General features: G+C 32.1%; 1 pseudogene across 1 annotated transcript in view; it reads left to right on the top strand.

Moving 5' to 3' along the window:
* The window catches only part of LOC118545243 (ELAV-like protein 1 pseudogene), a 79,599-nt pseudogene that overhangs the window by 1,718 nt on the left and 57,844 nt on the right, over positions 1-20,037 (top strand). The window contains exons 2-3 of the transcript XR_013446993.1: positions 4,571-4,665; positions 12,225-12,292. The product of XR_013446993.1 is annotated as an ELAV-like protein 1 pseudogene (transcript). The remainder of the gene's footprint in view (positions 1-4,570; positions 4,666-12,224; positions 12,293-20,037) is intronic.

Genomic DNA, 20,037 nt, shown 5'->3' with positions numbered 1-20,037 from the left:
TTTTTCCTCCTGGAATTGATGTAACGATTGATCGATTTCTTATTTCTATAAAGACTAGAGGACCCGCCCTCATTTAGAATCTATCCCCGAGGAGAATAGGGGAGCGCAATGTGATGTTTTTCAAATTTTATCTAACGGAGTTCCCAAAACACCGGACTTGTTACCCCCCCTGATTGGCTGGAAGAGAGCGGGACTGGAGGGGGTTTGAATGTTGAACACTAGATTACAATTCTCGACTTTCCGAAAAATTTTACTTTTAGAGAACCGCGGAAATAGGAAACGTTAAGACGGGGATTGGGAGGGGGGAAGCTGGGATTTAATATTTTTTTCTTCCATAAAGGACTTTTGAATGGTTCTGAAATGTATATTAAAAGTAAAACTGAGGAGGCAGTTTTCTTAAAAAATGTAATTCTGCTGGCTGAAATTGCAAGACTGTTATGTATTTGCTCCTGTTCTCTTTTGGTTAAAAACTGTACGATCTAGCTTTTTTATTTCTTTAACAAAAATTTTTCAGCTTAAGCTACATATTCGATGCAGATTACGGGAGAATTGTTTCTTTTATTTTGATGAAAAGAAACTTTAATTTCCTTAGGAATGAGCTTCTCCACATTGCCCATAAAAATTGGTGTATTTAAATTTTTTTTCACATCTAACTTAAAATACATGGGTTTTGCTAATTCAGCCATTGCTGTGGACTTAAAACTTAATTTACAAGAAATTTACGTTGCTTAATTATACAGTACAACAGGTAAGTATGCACAGGTGCCTATGTATGATTTCATTCCTTTGATAAATTCACTGTGAAGAAATATATTGCATAAAACAGTGTCGGTGTGTTGTGTCTTACTTGGTTGGTTTTCAGTTGATTTTTGTTTAATGTTGCTTGAGACAGCCGTCAATATATTTCTGTTTATTACCAAGCTTGTCATTCCGTTTAATTGCATCTTGATAAAAGGCGGGTGTGGTTTTCAAAGAAAATCGGTAAACTCAGTGATAAATAAGATAGCTGTAGATGCTTTTTTAAAGATTTTTTTTTATTTAATAGAAATTAATGTTCTTTTATGAATAGCGGTTGAAATTTTGAAACTTACAGTTTATATTCTCACATTAGATCAAATATGCATTGTTAGAAAATACTCAAAAGATCCCACGACTTTTATAAATCTCTGTAGGGCTATAAATATAATTTATATTGAGTGGAATAGCTGAATTTATAAATCATACTATTTTGTATTGCCTTTATAACAGGAATTACAATTACAGAATCTTTGTTCATTACCTTTTTTCAAAGCTGTTTATTTTGAATCATCTCATGAAAATTTCATGAAAGGTGCTAATTATCCTCTCTATAAAATTTGACTTAATGAAGTTGTAGGAGACCCCATTTCTATTGTAAATGTAATTTTACCTATGATACCAGATCTAGTGGGTTTTGCTTTTTTACTGTTATTTGGGGTTTTGTGTTTTAATTTTCATTCAAATTATTATGTGACTTGTAGAGTTTTGAGGGTGGGGTGGGGGAAGGCTTTAAATTCCACCAGGCTGGTTAAATTTAACCATACTTTTTTAGTACTTTGGTTTATGGGGTTTTTTGTTTGTTTTGAGGGGTGATGGTGAAGGATTGTTTTGTTTAATAAGCCATTTTTTAAAAAAGTGAAAGATTCCTTTATTTAAAATACTGCACTTAAAGCCTGAGAATGCACTAGCACCTAAATAAAATCCACAGCATTCAAAATATTTTCCCTTTTATGTGATGGTAGATAAGAGGAAGATTTGGGTTTTTAGATTTGTGGCCATGTAGGCGTGAGATCCAACAGATGTATTTTATTATGTGTATTATCCATATTACTCTGTGGAAATTGATAATTATAATTCATTTTCTATTGTGAGGACTATAAAAGTCATATCACTGGAAAACAATGGTGAGGAAAGGTGTTGCTACAGTAGCTCTACTCTTTTTAAAAGCTGTGTTTATATAATGTGAGGGAGAGGGAACTAGAGAAGGTAAGGTGCTAGTCTTCCTGGTAGCATTGATTTTTATTTGCCTTTCATAGTATTTTTAAAACCTCAAATAAAAGTGCAGTTTTAGACTTTGTTTTAGTGCTGTTAACTTCTCTTAGTTGTACATTTACAAAATGTAGCCTCAGGTGTTTGCATGTAAAACCGCATTTTTTGTAATCAGATTAATATCACTTTTAACGTTACCCAGAACTGGAACTAAGGATGAAAATTTCAAAATAGCTTTCGTATTCTGGATCCCCTGTTTCATCATGCTTTGTGTACTACATTTTTGTTTGGTTTTTGTTTTGTGAATATGTGTATAAATACACATTTCTGTTTATTGGTATGCAGTAACTATTCAGAATGTCACAATATACTTCCATCCAGAAATATTGATAGTGTTCAGTTAATTTGGTTTACAAAAAGAAGAAATAAATGCCCAGAGACTGTATTAGATATTTCTTCTACATACATAAGTTTTCTCCAATTAAATCAATAAGACACACAATTTGGAAGTTAATTCTATAAAAATTTATCTCATTTAAAAAAATTAGTGGCCTAAAATTTGCTCTTGTCTTTTTTCCTTTTGTTTAGTGAAGCTTAATAATTCCCACACTGATTTTTTTTTTTAACCCTTGTTTGGAAGAAACATTATTGGTCTTATAACTAGAAAACACTTCTTAGAATTGTCATACTAGAGAATTCATTTACATGTAGTTTTATTTCTTCCTATTATTAATTTTTATTCAACAAACTTAGAAACACTTTGTCCAGGCAACTAATTTTGGCATGTAATTAGGCTCAAACTATGACTTGCTGAAATTTGGTAGCCCCAAATCTCTTTAAGACCAAAGGAAATAGTAATAACCACCACTTTCTTTCAAATAAGTGAAGAAAATTAGATTAAGCCATTTTTGCTTTAAGTTTTTACAAGTGATAGTATTAGAACTTTAAAGTCGTGATTGTCTTAATATTATAAGAGTAACATCAGTTTTAGAATATCACATTACTAATACATGTTTACATACTTGTTTGCATATACAAATAATTGTAAAGCCTTCATATAAATATTGCTTTCTTATAGGGAAATGATTTTCTTTTGCCTTTTTCCCCCTTCTTGTCTGCCTCCTTTTAGGATCTCCTTTTACAAAGACAAGCTTCAAATATTGAAATTGATATTAAATATATATATATGAATTTTATTCTTAACATTTTTTATCAAATTATGAGAAGTTTAATATACTTTGGTTTATTCCTGTCTTGTTTCACTAAGAAATCTTTGCACTGGAAAGACTTTGCACTGGATTCTAAGTATAAATAATAAACTGTATTTTGTAATAGATTTGACATCGAATTATACTATTTTGGGGTTTTTTTACATCTTTATTTCTTACACATTTGGTTTAATATTTGTCTTATATCCGAACCTCTTTTGTTCTTTATTATCTAGTATTTGTTGTTTTCCTACTATTTAAAAACTTAACATTTGGCATGGAGTACATACTGGTTTCTACTGTTACCCTTCTGTGATTTTTAAAGTTACAATACCTTAATTTTCAGAGTGCTCAAATACAGAAAACTTTGTGTCTTTTGAGGAAGACTATGAAGAAATGATTTTAATTTTTCAAAGTGTCATGGTATTTCGATTGGTGTTTGTGAGTTACATATGTGTGGTTTTTGTCATTAAACAATCAAATATTTGGCAGCAGAGGATTAAAGGTTTTTGGTTTTCATTTCTTTTCCTAAGCTATTCTTAAATAAAAGTGGAAAACTGAGCATTATGGTTAACATATAGTATGTTATAAGCCTTTGGTAATTTAACTTTATAATTTTAGATAGTTGATTGCCACTAAATCATTAAGATTCAGGTGAAACAAATGAAGAAGCCACTTGTATACACTTGATTACACCACGTCTGTTTGGAAATAGTAAAAAACCATTGGCCCAATAGTCATCCACTTGTTACTTATAAATATTTTGTTTAAAAGTTAATTGTAAATTTTGTTCTGTTAGAACTGTAATGTCTTAAAATATTTGGAAATATCTGTATAATTTGTTCACTCGGGCAAGGCAAAAGACAAAACTTAAGAATAATGGTAATTTCTGTCATCAAAATGTTTGATGATTTGGGGAGAAAGGTAGTTAAAAATCTATCTCTGTCCTTTGAATAGTCTTTTTAACTGTGGATTTTATGAGTTTTAGAAGCACAAACTATATTTCTGATATACTCCTTATGGAGTCCCCTTTAACAGTCCTCCAACACTTACCTACACACACACAGACACACCACAACTTTGAAAATGAATGCCCTAAAGAGAAATGAAAGCAGAAACATATTAATCTGATTTGTTTGAAGAGGCTTCAGATGATAAAGCATATCACAGGTGTTTCTAATCAAGTTATTTCTACTTAAAAACATTATTTTCAAGTTAGGTTTTCTTTGAACACAGGCAAGATTGGGGTCATTTTGAAGATTTTACCTCAGTGTTCAGGGATCAGCTGTGGAACTACAGGAGGCGGAAATCTGTTGAGTGTCTTCATGCTATAATACATGACATTTTTATTGCAGGTTTTGACCTTTAGGAGAGAGCCAATTCTGGAGAACAACCTAACTTCTTTGATTGAACACTCACATAATGCATTGGAACATGATAGGAGATTAAGGTATACTAATGAATTTTAAAAGCATACTATTTTATATCTTTGCAATATAATTGAACTAGACAGTAAAACTAGAACTTTTAAGTGAGCTAAAATCAATAAAGATTTATTATTAATAGAAATCTGTGAAGTGGCCAAGGTGGACTTCTCTTGCTTATTAAAACTGCAGATTTTTAGATATAATTGATATTCTCATCATGTTTTATTAGGTCCAATTCCAACTGAATTTATTCTAAAAATAAGTATATATAGTGATTTTTCTTAAGGTTATTACACTGTTATATATATAGAAGAATTAAATAGTGGACTTTTCGTCTTAAAATGGAAGATTTAAAATAGAATTTGGTGCTTGGCTCTTTGAGAGGTATAGTGATAGGTAGAGCCTATAAGATAAGATTAATGAGACTATTTTAAGAGAATTTAGAGTATTCCAAATACCATCCTAACCAAAAGTGGCATTTTGGTTGAAACTGAAAAACCCACTTTCTAAAGCAGAAACTAGTATCTTACTCATAGGTACTCTGAGTAAAATATTTAAATTATTCATATCAAAAATTGCAAACTCTAAAAATGTAGAATGCCAAAACTTCCAGTAACTTATTTTTACCTCCAAAATACTTTATCATAAGAGCCACTTTTCTAGTATATTTATTTTCTTTGATTTTTATAGTTTTAGTTGAAAGTTTCAGATACTCACCTAATAAAAATTTTGATTGCTAAATAGCGATCTGGTATAATGTAAATGAATTTATTGAACAATATTACTAAGTATTGATTAATTTTTCCATGGTAAAAATATTAGTCACATGATAAAGTATTAACCATAATGTTTTTTTTAAAAAAACTATTTGCTAAAGTGAGGTCTACTAAAATAAAGCATACTATAATTTTTTCTTTAAATTTTTTTCACCTAAAAATATTTACTTTATATACTTAAGATACAGGAGATAAAGATTTGTTTTCATAAGAAAAATGTAATTTAGTCTTAAGAGTGAAGTGTAATTGTGGTCATAGAACTGCTTGTATCTTTAAACAACGTTCAGTTTTTTTCAAACAAATTCTCCAATGTGTGTTTGAACATTGAGATATATATCAAAATATTAAAAAACTAATATTTGATATTTATTATTAGATATTAGATAATCCAAGAATGTGAATCCATTAACAGTTAATGTTAAATAAAATATTAAAATTTAATAGAAATTCAGTTTAATGTAAGGGTGAAGTTTCAAGTATTGGTGTCATACTGTAAAGTGTCACTATACTGTTTGAGATAAATATAAGTTATAGAACGTCTTCATAACTTAGATTGGAGAATGTTGTGAAAAAGCAGCTTAGTTTGAATAGGATGAAAATGAATACAACTTTCCCCCTCTAATTTAACCATTGATTTTCAGATTAGACAACGTTAAGATGAAAAGTGAAAAATATGGTTTCTGAGTGTCTGGAAAAAAAAAAAACTAGATTCAGTTTATCACTTTCAATCCAGATATCTTTTACACACCAGCCTACTGTTAAATGAAGGAAGAGAGATAGCTTTTGAGTTCATATTTTAAATAAAGACATAAATCCACAGAGTTGTTTCTAATTTAGAGTGTTTATGATTTTTGATCTTTGAAGTTGTCAAAACTTACTGCTTGAACACAAGTATTTAGCATCATAAAATCATGCCTCTATAGCTGTACACTGGCTTATAAACTTCCAGATTTTTAGTTTCCTAAATAATTTAACATCTAAGAGACTTGATGCAGATATTAATAGTTTTCTTGTATTTGGTCAGCTTTTACAGGGTAAGAAACTTTAACCTAATTAGTAGTATGTGTTATTTTAGAAGACAGGTTAATAAAGGCTTTTACTGCTATGTGTGACTGGCTAGCCTTTAACTACCCCTTAAAGGACATTTTCTACTTAAATTTGCAAACCTGATTATATCTAACTAAGCCTTGATAAGTAGTTTATTATGTCAAGATTTGGAGGAAAGGATTTACTGTGTTATTTTTTTTTTCAATGATAGACTTCTTATTTGTGCAATATTTATATTTTTGGTTAAATGGACTTTCCGGGTTAAATAACATTCATTTTCAGGAAAAATTCTTAATTGTTCCTAAAATACAGTTGTACTGTCAGTATTCCTGTTTTGTTGAAATAGATTTTCTTAGGGGGAAAGAATATTTTGGATAAACTAGAATAGAAGTAATTTAACATGCCTACATGTGAAGGGACTTGAAATTATTCATTATTTGTCATTGATGTATAATTCTAGTTTATAAGGACAACATATTTTAAGCAATTTCTTAGCTGTAACAGCTTCCTTTATTGAAATTTTGTAATGTTGCTGAGGATTCATTAAAGAATAGACAATTAACTTTCTTAAAAATTTTTTTAAATGTTCAAAGCAATTTTGTGTGTATTTTGTGTTGTTTCTTGACCAACAAATAAAATATATACTTAATCTGTTTTTTTCTTTTCAGAATTTTATTTTCTAAGCATCTTCAAAAGGCATTAATTAATGAGATAATTTAAATTTTTCAGTAAATATTTTGAAGTAGAAATTCAGTCCTTAGCACCACAAACCACACTTGATATTTCATTAACATATATGATTTGACTTAGTTTTACTTTCTTGTTTCATGATTAGAGTCACTTGGAAGAGAAACTTGTAGCATATTTCAAATGTAGTTCCTAAGACTGATTAATCCACTGGTTAATAGTTTATTAATTTATTACTGTTTTGTAAATGTCTTAATTTTTAAAAATCCTTTTTTGATATTTGCTGTCAGTTTTTTTTCATTCTATGGCTTTCATAATCAAAGTAGTAATTTTGTTATCCTGTGATCCTCAGAATTATTTCTTTTATTAGCATTATTTGTTTTTGGACTGCTTTTAAGGAGAACAATTGTTTTTGCAGTTTTGATAAAAATAAAAGATTGGTTTTTTCCCCCTTTTTTTTCAAAATATTTTGATCTGAATTTTTGATATTACTGTATTTTATACTTTTATTTCAATAAATCCTAAATCTAGCCTTCTTGACTAGATCTTATTTAGACTTATAAGCCAATTCTAGCATTTTAAAAAATAATTTATAGATGTCCTAATTTTTCTGACTTTTTAAATATTTTTCAGAATCAAAAATTGCTTAAGGTATTAAGAGATAAGGATTGCATTTAAAATTGAAGTTATAAGTCCATAAATAGCATTCCATTTAAATTTAATTTGGCAGAATAAATATTTCTATGTTACTCATCATTGATCTTATGTACTTACTAAGTTTTTAGCTTTGTAGTACACATTTAAAGTAGATAAATTACATGTGGGAATTTTTTTAATAGTTGGAGTTTTTGTTAAAAAATTTTTATGGGCTAAATCTTATTTCTTTGTTAATAGGGTCTGATGTCAAACATATGGTGATGATTAGATATGTGGAACTTGGGAGCCTGGAACATTTTATAAGCAAAATATAATTTCATTTCTTGGTTAAAGTTTAGGTACTTATTTTCCAGTAGAATGGATAGGAAAGATAATACGAATTTATGAATTCATGCCAAACCTGGTGAAAACTCTTCTGAGAAGAGTTTTAATTTAAATCTAAATCTAAATTAGGAGCTGAAGATCATTACATGTGTCATTAATTTTTTTCCTTAGATACATTATAGATTCCCTTTCTGATCAAAACGCTAATTTTGTCTTTTCTTCTCTTCCCATCCTACTTTAAAGAAAAAATTTCTCCTTAGAAAATTTTATCATATAGTGATGAAAGCTGACCTGCTAGGTAGGTTGGACTAGAACCATTTTGTCTTCTGTGTCAGTTGCATATGCTTTTCTTAGCTTGCTGCTTTAGCAGCAGTAGCAGCAACAATGAATAAACAAGTATCACCACAGCCCTTGTTCTTGTCCCTTACAGCTGGGTGCAGGGGCTGGGAGATTGCTACTGCTTGTCAGCTGTTGTACAGAATAGCATCAATATGCAATAATGGTAGCCAAAGGAGCCTGCACCCACCAGCTTTTACAGACCAGGTAGGAAGGGCCCAACTGTCATTATAACCCATATATAGTATAATGAATACATTCTTTGACAAAAAGGTACTTTCTTCCCAAAGCTGCATAAAGAAAACAGTAGTTGCTTATAGTTCTTAGACTTTGTATTATTTTCTATTATTTACTCTGTGATTTTAGTTCATTTAATTTTTAATCAGTTAATTCCATCTGTTTGAATGGAAAACCATCTTGCTTCTGGAAGTATGCATGGTATGTTTCATGTTTTTTACTTTTAAGGTGATAGATTGAAAAAAATTATTAGTTACTGAGAACACAAGTTAGGTGTTAGAGTAAGAAAAGAAAAGTTGACTATGGCCACACAGCAGTGTTTCTTTCACTTTGGAGCCATATTCTGAGCCTGTATTATCTTTGTTTTATAGCCCAGTCTAAACAAGTCCAAATTCTTGTTGATTTCACTATAACTAAAAAAGAATACCCCATGCTGCTTAGTGTTGTACTTAAAGACAAAGCAGGCTGCAGCTGGAAACTCATTAAGTCTTTACTTTTTCTGACTATTAAAATAATGTTGTATATCTGAACTTTATATCTGGAAGTTCAGATTATTCTAAATCTTTTGGAAATAGGGCTTTGTAATATCAAATGATACAAAAGGGTTGTGTTTTTTTTATTTTTACAACTTGAATCTGCACGCATTTGCATAACCTAAATATCTGTGCATTTTTCTCATCTTATGTATCTAAATAAAATTACAATAGGTTGTAGTTACAGGGAAGTGAATATTAGATTGCTGTTCTCATAGTTCTGATTTCATTTGTAGCATTCTAGGCAGGAAACTACAAATGACATTTTATTTTAATTTATAAGTCTAATGTCCCATTTTAAAGTCTTGACATTTGCAGTAGCATTCTTTTAAAAAGGTAATCATTGTTTTTCCTTGGTCACCTTCATTAAAATCACAACTAATCATTCCCACTCTTAATGTTTTCCATTACCAATAACAGCAAACTCAGAATATGAATTTCCTCCTAATACTATCAAAACAGGCTTTGTTGTATGTGTTTAGTTATCTGAAATAATAAATGAGCCTAAAACCTGGTCTAATGTGAAGTCAAACATATTCAACCATAAATTGAAATTACTTTTTTTTTTTTTGCTAATACTAGGATGTTTGATGTAATTTATGTTGTCATTTAACAGATAACATTTTAATTAGCTGCCTGCTCTTAATTAAAAAGTGAGTTACAAAATCCTTTATATTTAAAACACCTTGTTTTTACTATGAATTACTACATTAAGTGTCTATGGACCACCTGTACCAGAATAACTTAGAATAAAGCATTTTACCAGACCTGCTGAATCAGATTCTCTGGAGCCCCGGGACTCAGGAATTTGTATTTTTTACAAGCTCCAACTGAGTTTTTTTAGAAGCACCACATGTGAGGAGCACTGCCCAGAATGAAATGGGGGAGGATTCTTCACAGTAATAAACCATTTATATTTTCTGCTCCCCCCATCCCTGCCCTCTTTGGTCATTGTGGATCTAAGCTCAGTAACTAATTCTGAATCTTATCATTTCTACCACAGTAGTTCTAGATTAAGTCTTGGTATTTCCTCAATCATATGAGGAAAATCTGTATCATGAGAGGTTTATTTTTGTGCAAGTACCTTGGGGCAAATTTTAGTCTCTTTTGTTTAGAACATTTAGTATACCTATGTTAGACCTACACTTGATAAAAACAGAAGGATTTGATCACTTAAGAATTTTGAAAATATTCCTTTAGATAGTAGCTATTTTTCTTAAATGTACTTTCAAATATTGGAGAAAATGAACTTTTCATATGCTCCTTGTGGGAGCATCTGACATTATCTGAGTAAAATTGAATATACATAGGCTTGAACCCAACAATTCCATTCCTAGATGTTCTAAAAAAGCTGAGACATGTATGGCAAAGTCTTGTTTACTTTTATTTTTAATAGGAAAAAATCAAAAGCACTGTAAACATTAAGCAACAGGAGAATGCCAAATTGTGGCATAGTCATATGATAAACTTTATTATACTGCTATTAAAGTGAGAGCTCTGTGTATGATCATGAATGAATGTCTTCAGCAAACAAAAACAAGCGCAAAAGGTTATATATTGTATAATAACATTTATATAAAGTGTGTATATGATATAACATTTAAATACAGCTTGAAAACAATGATAAATGTTTTAAATTTACAATAGTAGTGGTGTAAAAGCATGCATAGGAAATAAATACCAAATTCAAGGTTGTGATTTTATGTTAAGAGGAGAATGGGATCAGGGTATGGTACAAAAAGGACTCAACTATATGTATTGTCTTTTTTCTTAAAAAAGACACATAAAATAAGCATGGCAGAATATTAGAATTCAGTCAGAGGGCCAGGGGTAGGATATGGGGATTCATTTTGGTATTGTCTTGATTTTTTTCCATGGATTTGAAATATTTTTTCAAATATATCAAAAAATGTGCTGTCTTTATTTTGGTGAAGATATTCTACAATAAGATGTGTACTTAGAATGTTCCATTAAAAGCATCGATGAGTTTATTCTACTTACTCTATTCTGTATTAAATGCTTAAGCATTAGTTGGTGTAAGAACTACAACTTACAGTCATGGCCTACAGAAAGTAAACATTCTAACCAGTTTAAGTTAGGATATTTTTAAATTTTTTCATTTTTAAAGATAAGCTGTAATGTTTCCTTTCTTTGCATACTAGCTTTTTTTTTTAATATTTATTTATTTGACATAGAGAGAGAGAGAGACAGCGAGAGAGGGAACACAAGCAGGCGGAGTGGGAGAGGGAGAAGCAGGCTTCCCGCTGAGCAGACAGCCCGATGAGGGGCTCGATCCCAGGAGTCGGGGATCATGACCTGAGCCAAAGGCAGACACTTAAAGACTGAGCCACCCAGGTGCCCCTGCATACTGGCTTTTAATACTTCCTACTCTTGTAAATAAAGGACAACCTTGGAAACAATTTTTCTTATCACTACCATTCCATTTTTCACGCAATTTCATAATAGTATTTTCTTTTGTTATGGGTATAGATCATAACATTATTTTCAGACATTTCTTTAAGCATTTGAAACTCTAACTTAAGCTCTGTATTTATACTGTTATTACAGTAGAATTCTTGGGCAATATATGGATTTTTAGACTGCAGTTGTGTACATGTGTGTATTTATGTGCGTGAGAGAGAGACTGGTCAATCTTGAGGTATGATCTTGAATTTATCTTAAAATATCTGCAATTATATGATGTCCTCTAGAAACTCAGTGTGTTCCAAATTAGACACTGAAGTATGAGTTTTAGTTGCACATACATATTTGACTTTTAAATTTTGAGAAGGTAATAGTAATAGAAAAGTGAATTTAAAAAACTAATGATAACACTCCAGACTAAAATATACAAATGCTGCTGGGTGTTTATAATCTGTGATTGTGCTATATCAGAAAACTGTGATTATCAACCCCAGTTGAAATTTTTCTAATTTAAATAATGTGATCAAATTTTTAAAGTCTTCACTCTTATTTTTTTCCTAGGTTTAATAATGATAAAATGAAGACCATAATAAAACAGTCCCCCTACTTAGCCCAGCAATTCTTACCTTGTAAGTATTAACTCTCAGTTAATATTTAGTATTAACCTCGGTCATTGCTATAAAAAGTGTTTGGTTACAGGTTTTGCTTTATTTCTGAAATTTTTCCTACTATCCTAGATTGACAACATTTTTTTTTAGAGCGAGCGGGGGGGTGGGGGGGCAGAGGGAGAGAGAGAATCTTAAGCAGGCTCCCATGCTCAGTCTGATGCAAGACTTGATCTCATGACCTGAGCCGAAATCAAGAGTCGGACGCTTAATCAACTGAGCCAACCAGGCACCCCTAGATTGACAACTTTCTGACCTCCCCTTACCTCCTACACATTGAAGTTTGATATTAATTTAATCCAGTTTAGAGCGAGAATGATGCCATTGCTTTGGGTAAGTTTCAATTTTGAGAAGTATTTTACAGCCAGGCCCTATCATCTCTAAATCTGAGAATCACAATTTTAAACACTTTTCCTTCAAATGAATTTATACATAACTATCTTTTTTATTATCATCATTAATCAGACTTACAGTTATTTTATGGTTTTATAAATTGGAAGTATTTTCTTCACTTGAAAAATAGTTTTTTTATTTATTTTTGCATTTCACTAGATTGCACTGCAGACTTTTTTGTGAGATACTTAAAATTTAACTTTTAAACTTCAGAAGGTAGGAAAAACCAGGAAGGCAATCACTTTTCCTTCCTTTGATATATGCACATGCACACCTTTCTGTGAATAAGAAACATTTTTACCCTGATTGATATAACTTTTGAGAAACTTATAAATTCTATTTTTTAAGACTTTTTATTTATTTATTAGAGAGTGAGAGAGAGCGAGCATGAGCAGAGGGAGAAGCAGACTCCCTGCTGAGCAGGGAGCCCAATGTGGGGCTCGATCCCAGGACCCTGAGGTCACGACCTGAGCAGAAGGCCAGACGCTTAACCACCACTGATCTATCCAGGTGCCCCGAGAAACTTAAAAATTCTAAGGGAAAAACTCTTACAGGTTAGCTGAAATTAATGTCATACCCGTAGAAAAACTCTCAAATCAAAGTCATCATAACTATGCAAGATGATAACTATTTTCCGGATATCAGTTACCAAAAAGATTCATTTCTATCTATTCCTTGAGCTAATTGTATATCTCTAAATAAAAGAAACTCAAGTGCATCTGTTTTCTGTCCTTGATGTTGAAGGATGGCCCCATTTAAGTGAAAACTAGTGCATCAGATTCTCCTCTTACCTCATCTAATACCATTGCATTAGTGACTTGGTAAATAATGTATATGTGTTGAGGACTGACCTTATGATCATAGAAGATCAGCCACTGAACTCAGTAAATAGTTTTTAGGGTAGAAATCAATTAAATATTGAAAACTTTTATTAATGAGCCAGTTTGAAGAGTAGTAGTCAAAAACCACAGGTCACTTCTTTAATTTTTTCCTTTTTAGTTTTTTGTCTCTGGAAAACTAGAATGGAAACATTTACAAATCCCCAAAGAATCCCATATAGCCCCGGCATAAGTTCCTTAATTGGTCCCTTGGAAGCCAGCTCAGTTTTACTTCAGCTTAACTCTTAGAAAAAGAAATCTTTTTGATTGATATTGCACTCCTACTGTGGACCGGGGAGCAGTCAACTTTTCAAAAAGAAATAGGTATCATTTCACTCCTAACAGATTTATAAGCATAGATAACATCACATTCCTAATCTTATTTCATCTCCTTTATAAACTTCTAAGCAAACAGCCTTTTTTGGATAATGTCCAGCATCTTTTAAAGATAGGTTCATTTGCTATATTTTATAATTGGAATGCTTTCTGTTGTCTGTTCTAGGTAGTATGTCTGGAGTTCTCTTTAATCTGAGTTATTAAAATGGTGATTTTCCAATTAAACAGTACCCAGAAAAATAGGTACATAATGATAGTGATTATGATTATGATCATGTGTGTATATCCCCTCTTCTGTCATTCTCTTATGTTTGTTTAATGCCATTCTTTCTTTAAGAAAGGGATATTTTTTAAGCTGTTCCCCACTTCTGGAATGTGGGTATTCCAGAAGTTGTAGAATATTGGTGTTTCATATATTTGATGCTGTCAGAATTAAATAATAGCAGTGTTTTCGGTTCGTTTTTATATATTGGGTTCATTTTTATATATTTGTTACTTAACATTAAACATTCAGAAATCATCATATTTCCTTTCTTTCCCACTTTTTCTTTGAGCGGTGTTTTTGGTTTTTTTATGTTGCAGTTTTAGGTACTTAAATTATGTATTTCTGTTATATAAACTTAAAATAACTAGATATATCATTTGGTGCTAAATGAAATAACACCTTTAGATGCACTGTCAGCAGTTAAGATCATTGCTTCTTTTTAATCTACAACAACAAAAATTTTAAGACACTGACTTTCTAAATAAGAAACAGAAGATAAAGCAGAAAATTCATTCAGGGCTGTCATTGTTAGTCCTATAAAAAAAGGTCATGGAAATAAGTTACCTTGTAATTCAGGAGACTTATTATTTGCCTACTATCAAGAACTAGCCTAATAAATAGAAATGACAAAAAATTATTTCTCACATTGGACTATCCAGATAAGTTTTTAGAAATGTAATCATACTATATTAGAAAATAGTGTCAGTTCTTGAATTATAAATAATGTAGGAGCACCTGGGTGGCTCAGTCAGTTAAGCATCTGCCTTCAGCTCAGGTCAGGATCCCAGGATCATGATCCCAGAGCCCTGGGATCAAGGGCCCCAGAGTGCCCCCTCCCCCATGTTCTCTCTCTCAAGTAAATAAAATCTTTTAAAAAAAAAAATAATATAAATATGGGGCTGTCTAAAAGTACTACAAAAAAAATCAGAATGTTGTAATGAGTAGGGCAATAAGTAATTAATAATGGCAGATGATATAAAATCTGTTGTTTTCAATGAAAATGTAATGCTTTTGGTATGAGTCACTAAATATAGCTGAATATTCTATTTTTAACATATTTGTGATTGAAAATTACTCTTATGTAAAATGCTGTCTACCTGTGGCACTCATGAGGAAATTTTAATTATCTTGAATAATTTTATAATGTGAATGTTTCTGGGAGAAAGATTTGTGCCAAAGGAGATAAAAAGAACAAATTGCTCTTTTGGCACTTGGATTAGTAGTAAGCAATGTTTACAATCAAAAAAATTTTAAGGGTGCTAGGTACTGTCAGCATTTGGTGGTAAAGAAGGTTTGCAAATTTACGAAATGACCAATTGATATTAATTTAGGTAAATATATCAAATCTAAGCTCTTAAAGGGGTATATTCTATGGTTTATGAACATAGAGAAAATTTACAATGTGCCACAGCCATTTTTTAGTCATTGTTCAAATAACTACTCTTTCTGAGAGTTAGTGTTTAATCAAATGCCAGTTGTTCCTATCCTTAAAGTCTTAATGTTTGACATATATGTGTTTAACAGAATAATTTAAATTATTAAACCTGATCTTCTGTCTGTGCAAGGCTGTGTTTCTGCTCTCAACAAAATTATAGGCATAAAATTTGAATTTTAGTGCCAAAATTATAGAAAGGAGTTGGAGTCATTATTTTCCTACCCTGAACAACTTCTCAGTTCAAGATGGATGATTCAAAGAATAATAATAGGGAATTTCTTATTTATGAAGTTACTTTTGATGTTTTCTTAGGAAAATGAAAACAAGGCAAAATTTAATAGCACAGGCCTTAATTAAAATAGGAAATAAACATACAAATACAATAAATTCTGCTGTAATAGGGATTTCAGGTTCTAAGCATGAATACAATAGGTAACATCCCTAGACTATTCAATGCAGTCTTGTCCTTTGCCACTATCTTTTTGTCTGAAATTGAGTTTTCAAAGTGATTTCCATATAAAACAGGAATAAATTGAATGCAGAATTGAAATAGATATATGTCAAGTTGTCAGCAGTCACACCTGACTTTTTTGTCTAGACTATCAGTTTCATGCTTTCTGTTATATCCAATAGATAAATTTCTTAAAATTTTTTTCAGTTTCATTTTCTTTAAATTGTCTCAAGTTATTTCTTTATGCCCCTTGTATTTAATGCCCTCTTGTCAGAACTTAAATGCAGATTGTCCTCCAAATCCTTAATAAGACAGCTTAGTAAAATAACACTGAAATTTTCTAAAAGTCAGTTCTTTTAAATATTATTTATTTATTTGAGAGAGAGAGCACACAGAGGGGCAGAGGGGAAGGGAGAGCATCTTAAGCAGACTCCCCACTGAGCGCAGAGGCCCATGCGGGGCTCGATCTCACAACCCTGAGATCCTGACCTGAGCCGAAACCAAGAGTCAGCTGCTTACCTGACTGAGCCACCTAGAAGCCCCTAAAAGTCAATTTTTTAATTGATCTATACTGATTTTATTTTAACCCTCAGAGTTTTAGAATTAGAACCGTAATAGATAAGCTTTTTCTTTAATGGTATAAATTATGTCAGTTATAATAATTGATAAAAAATAAAATTCTTATAAGAGAGATTTCAGTTCAGTATATAATTTCATCCTTTGGCCCTAGATAGGTCTTCTAAAAATAGTTTTTCTGTCTTTTCTCTAGACTGAACATACCTAAGTCCTTCACTGGTTCTCATAGTATGAATTCTAGATCAGTAGTATCCTGGATATTCCACTTTTAGATCCACTACATTTTTTCAGTATTCCTTTAAAAATACTCTGTACAGAACTGAGTGTACTCTGTGTGGTTTGAGGTACACAATACAGTCTTTCTCTTATGAATGAGATCTGTTAATGCAGCCTGCTTGATTCCACTAACTTTCTCTTTGTCATCAGCACTGTTGGTTCATGTTGAATCACAGTCTGCTGAAACCCTGTTTGCCCAAAGTATGGTTCAAAACCTATAAAGTTAGATTCAGCAGTCATTTATTAAACACCTATCCACTACTAGATGTGCTCATAAAAGTTTAAATTTGTACAGTCTTAACAGGGCTATGAACTGGGCATTAATAACCCATTTTACAAAAAGGAAACTCGAGGCTCCATGTACTGAAATAACTTACCCAAGATAAGGATTCATAAAGGATAGAGCCAGGATTCCATCTTGGGTCTTCCAGATTCAGATTCACTGTTCTGTATCGTTGTTGCCTCAGTAAATTATTTCTGCTGTTTATTATATTGATATAATTGGAAATGCAGAAATTGACTAGTATATTCTTTTGCACTCAGGATGATTTTAGAGCTTAGGAGACATACCTAGAATTTTCTAATGTTTTTGTTAAATGCAGTAATGCCTTATGTAAACTAGATGAACTGAAATTACAGCAGCATTAAGAAAGTAAATATGCCTGGGCGCCTGGGTGGCTCAGTTGGTTAAGCGACTGCCTTCGGCTCAGGTCATGATCCCGGAGTCCTGGGATCGAGTCCTGCATCAGGCTCCCTGCTCAGCGAGGAGCTTGCTTCTCCCTCTGACCCTCCCCCCTCTCATGTACTCTCTCTCTCTCTCATTCTTGCTCTCTCAAATAAATAAATCTTAAAAAATAAATAAATATGCCTAAACAAAAATGTTAATGGAACCAGAATTAGAGTAACAAATCATTTATGAGGAAATGAGGGGAGAAACCATTAATTTATATAAAATTTGTATCTTTTTTATTGTATTTTAAATTTTTATTAAATCTGTTACCTAATAAGAAAACTAAGGTATTTAAAGATTTCCATTTACTCAGATTCATCTTCAAGTTGACTTCTTAAGCAAAACATTTATTGTCTCACCTTTCAAAATGACTATTTTTTTCTTAGAAGATCATAAAAATAAAAAGTTGATATGTATCAAAAGCTAGTAAAGATAATTAAGAGCCCACAGGCCAGAATATAAACCACCACACTTGGAACTAAGACTTTGATAAAAATAAAGGCAAGAACTGAATGGTACTGTTCTCTAATTTTTTTTTTAATAGCTCTCTTTGTTTGGTTCTGCATCTAGCCAGTAGGGCTCATTCCATATCTAGTTTAGGAATGTGGCTTTTCTTTTAGCCAGCAAACTTGAAAGCACAGTTTAAAGAATGGAGGCACTATAATGTTTGTAGTGGACTAAGATATAAGAGTAGAGAAATGGTGTGAGCCTACCAGGAAGCATTGGTACATAGGTGGTCCGGTTGAATGGATGATAGATATGAAATAATTAAGCCAGTTATTTGCTCAGCACCGTACTCAATACTGAGAATAATTTTCTCTATTCAAAAGTTCTTATAAATGTGCAATTCAGTATCAGCCAGAAAGGCTGAAGTAAGAATGCACTGGAGAGGGTACACTTAAGTTGTCCTCTAAAGTAGGGATAAATGGGAAGGGGATTAGTGAGTATTTTAGCCTCCAGCAGTAGCTTCAGTGAAGATTCAGAGACCAGGTGGGAATATATAACTTAGGAGAAGAAAGAACTGGAAAACAATTTATTAAAAGCATGATAAGTAATTTTATTCCACTTGCTATTTACCTGGTGGCCCCACAGCACATGCCTGATCGGTTTTTGTCCACTCATAATACTTCCTATGCTTCTCTAACTTATAGGGATTCTTTTTTTTTTAAATATATAGCCATTCATACTTATAATAACAAAATGAATAATAATCCCCTACTGTAATAACATTTAGTTTCTCTTAAAATTCCTGATTATTTCAGAAAGATCCACATACTGTATTGGGTTGTCATGTCTCTTAAAAGAGACTTTTTAACTAGAGTGGTAGAGGGTTCTAATTGGAAAGAAGTAGGAAATACTGGATAGGTCCTAATTACACAGACCTTAATATTTTGCGGGGGGGGGGGTGTCTGTCTGTATTAACCGACTGAGCCACCCAGGCTCCCCAAAATTATTATGTTTAATAAAATTATCATGCAGTTTAGTTAAACCCCATAATTTAGGCCTATTCTTAAAGATATTACAGCATGGCTAATTTTAAATTTTCTCCAGGTATAGTATCAATGTTTCATACCATGAGTGTAGTATTCCATTGGCCTTAGCCAGTATAGTCATTTCTGTGACTCAGGGGCTATAGCCAGCTCCTTAAGAGGTTTATGGTGCAGAGTTTGAAGCATACTTGAAGAAAGTAATTATTACAGATAGTTTTGATGCCAGATTAAAAATGAAATTAAGTATTTGAAAAACCCAAAGCAGTGTACAGATAATACACAGTGGGTATGTCTAAACAAAAGAGCAAAAATATTTTCATGGCATGTATTAACATCTGAATATCTCAATCATGTGACAGTGGAAGCCCTCTATAGATTCCAAGAAATTTTTAATTTAAAATAACCCCTTCTTGGGGCACCTGGGTGGCTCAGTCAGTTAAGTGTCTTGCCTTCGGCTCAGGTCATGATCCCAGGGTTCTGGGATCAAGTCCGGCATCTGGCTCCCTGCTCAGTGGGGAGTCGGCTTCTTCCTCTCCCTCTGCTCCTTCCCCCTGCTCATTCCCTCCCTCTCTCTCTGAAATAAATAAAATCTTAAAAAAATAAAATAACTCCTTCTTGAAAGCATAATATAAAACCTACTTTAGCAGCCCCAGAGTAGAAGGTCATTATAAATGGAAAGGAAAAATAAAAACTTACCAGACTGGGAGATTATTGTTGTTTTGTTGTTGTTAAACACAGGTAAAGAGGGATGCCTGGGTGGCTCAGTAGGTTAAACGTCTGCCTTCGGCTCAGGTCATGATCCCAGGGTCCTGGGATCAAGTGCCGCATCAGGCTCCTTGCTCAGCAGAGAGCCTGCTTCTCCCTCTTCCTGGCAGTCCC

Source organism: Halichoerus grypus, chromosome 4 (assembly GCF_964656455.1).
Source record: "Halichoerus grypus chromosome 4, mHalGry1.hap1.1, whole genome shotgun sequence".
Taxonomy (NCBI): Eukaryota; Metazoa; Chordata; class Mammalia; order Carnivora; family Phocidae; genus Halichoerus; species Halichoerus grypus.
This window is presented reverse-complemented; position numbering and strand designations above follow the sequence as displayed.